This window comes from Papaver somniferum, chromosome 8 (assembly GCF_003573695.1).
Source record: "Papaver somniferum cultivar HN1 chromosome 8, ASM357369v1, whole genome shotgun sequence".
NCBI lineage: Eukaryota > Viridiplantae > Streptophyta > Magnoliopsida > Ranunculales > Papaveraceae > Papaver > Papaver somniferum.
In genome coordinates this window covers 37,708,575-37,711,256 of record NC_039365.1, presented here as the reverse complement: position 1 = coordinate 37,711,256, position 2,682 = coordinate 37,708,575, and the positions used below count along the sequence as shown (strand labels likewise).

The 2,682-nt window shown below is 39.3% G+C and overlaps 1 long non-coding RNA gene across 8 annotated transcripts; it reads left to right on the top strand.

Moving 5' to 3' along the window:
• LOC113304668 lies at window positions 1-2,081 on the top strand. Of its 8 annotated transcripts, none has more exons than XR_003338285.1 (5): window positions 1-451; window positions 543-590; window positions 1,006-1,065; window positions 1,220-1,477; window positions 1,558-2,081. It is a non-coding gene; the product is annotated as an uncharacterized LOC113304668 (long non-coding RNA). The 8 variants fall into 8 exon arrangements; XR_003338289.1 differs by having other exon boundaries at window positions 969-1,065; XR_003338286.1 differs by having other exon boundaries at window positions 540-590.
• Window positions 2,082-2,682: the final 601 nt, after the last annotated feature.

Below are 2,682 nucleotides of genomic sequence, written 5' to 3'. Positions count from 1 at the left end.
TTCATTTTTCCTTTCCTTCGCCTGCCTGTCCGTTTATTTTTCAGTAGATTTCGAGAACTCCAGGGGAAAATAAGAACCCTCTGTTTTGTCTTCACAAAATCATCTGTTTTTCCTCCTCCACCAAAACCAGTGAAACACAAACTAGATCTCCATAAGTTTCATCTTCCCCCATACAAACCACCACCGGCAACACCATCGCCACGAAAAACACCACCACCACCACTTCCTTAGTCTCTTCTTCTTCTCCAAATTGTTGGTGTTTGTGCAATGTTTCCCGAAATTTGGTTCCCTAATCTGATTGGAACATCAACTCTCCCAACAATTTCTACAATTCATGCCCTAAATCTACTTTACTTTTTTCTTCTGGCATTGTCACCACCACCCTCGTTCTCCACCACCACTAATAACAAGCAACGCCGTTACAGACAACTGGAATTGAAACAAAAAATTGGTATGAACTGAAATTGGGATTTGTCGAAATTGGTCTTCTCACCAACTTCGATTCGATTTAAATTCATACTAATTTCGTTTTCATACAGCAGATACACCTCAAGATTTCAAAGGAACACGATGAATTTTCAAAGATATTGGTAAGAACTACTTCACAATGGGTCAATTCCACGCCCTAATTGAATTCAATTTTTTCTTCTATCTGAATTCTTATTGTGTTTGTTTCCCTTTGATATACTCCATTTTAGATGTAGTAGTACTGAATATTTAGTCAAGTTTAAGGATGTGGGCATTTGTGGTTTGTAAAAATGGCTAACAGAATTTTAGTAATGAATGTGATAATGGAATCTGCGACTCTATGAATTGAATGTTTAGGGATAAACTTTTCATTCTTTTAATCCTAAGTTTCTCTTTGCACCAGTTTAACACGTTTGACTGGGAAGCATATTTACTTCTAAATTTTAGTGTTAGAAATACCGATTTCGAGTATCTGTCTAACTGATTAAGAAATTTCCCAGGTACTGATTTGTAGCCTGACTAACTTCTACTGTATAGGTATTGGGTAGGACAATTGACTTAAGCTCCATTGATTTAAGGTAGCTTACCACATTACAGGTACATGTACATATATGTCTCCACATTCTCACATATTTTCCCAATTTCAGTTTCACTCACACTCTCATATTTTACATCCCTCTTACCTGTTTGTGCAAAAGCCTAAGAAAATATATGAGATTGTTTACTTTAGTTTGTGAACTCATTTTTGCAGATGGTCTCTTCACAAGGTTGTGGTTCAAATTATCATCCACGTCGGAGCCCAAGGCTAATTCAGCCAGCTCAACTTGAAGAGCTAACCGAGAGAAAACCATTATTGCATCTCTCACAGGGTTATAATAACCAGTCGTATGGTTGGGGCAGATGTGATGGGTGTTCTAGCATCTCTACCAAGTCTGCACTAAATGAAGCGAGCCACAGTCACCGGTGCGCATAATGCGTGACTCTCCAGTACCGCAAGTTTGACTAAATTGTAGGTTCCATGTAACCCCTATTGGATTGTTCATTATTAATTGGATTTTTCTGGTTTCTGACTCAGTTTTGTTCTCACAGGGCATGAGACTAGCCGCAGATGTTATAAAAATGAAGGGAAAGGGGAAGGGTGCTCTTGGCAGGAAAGCCATTAATTTGGATTCAGGTATTTAGTTACTAAACACCTCTATCCCATTACACATTTAAGTGCATTTCTTCTATTATAAAATCCCAAAGTTACTTTATTGGTCTGTCCTTATGAATTGTTCTTTTTTCCTTTTCATGAAGCTTAGTTGACAAAAGAATGCTTCGAAGAGCCAGTGGTTTCACATATCACTAAACCCATCTTTTGCCAATTTAGTTCGTAGATTTATACTTAATACATAAAGATTATAAAAAAGTTATTCTTTTGACAAAAGAATCCACCAATATATGTTAAAATTCTCTTAGTCTTGGATTTAAGGTTCAAAGCATCTATATTGGCTGTTTGTGGTTATTAATTACGCACCAATAGTTTGCATTGGTTCTTTATGTGTGTTTGTTAACTATGTACCAGATGATGATTGATGAAATTTATTTATCCTGCACCTATTATTGTTTCAGTAGTCCTGCTGTCATGGACAAAGAAGCTAATTATGTCAGTAATGTTTATGTTTACTCTCTTACAAGTTGTGTACTTTTATATGTGAATATCTCTCTTTCAGTTTATACTAGTGTTGATGGTGGCTTTTAGCTTAGGGTTAAAATCGTATAACCTTAGTCAAACAGTGACGTCACTCTGAAGAGAAATATAACTTGAGTAATAATATCTCCACTAGCGCATTTATTGAGCCCTTCAATACTGTCTGTGAGAAATTTATCAGGGTACCTTTTTTTTTGTATATATGTCATGTTCCACGGCAGAACCCTCAATATTGACCGACACCAACCACACCTCCGCTCCAAGGCATGACGACCATGCCATTCGCACCACCAAGCCAATGGCATGCCATGCCAGCCACACCTCCGTTCCAAGGCATGCCGACCATGCCAGCCGCACCACCGTGATAATGGCATACCATGCCAGCCACACCACCGCGCCAAGGCATGCTGACCATGCCAGCCGCACCACCGTGCCAATGGCATACCATGCCAGCCACACCTCCACGCCAAGGCATGCCAACCATGCCAGCCGCACCACCGTGCCAATGGAATGCCATGCCAGCC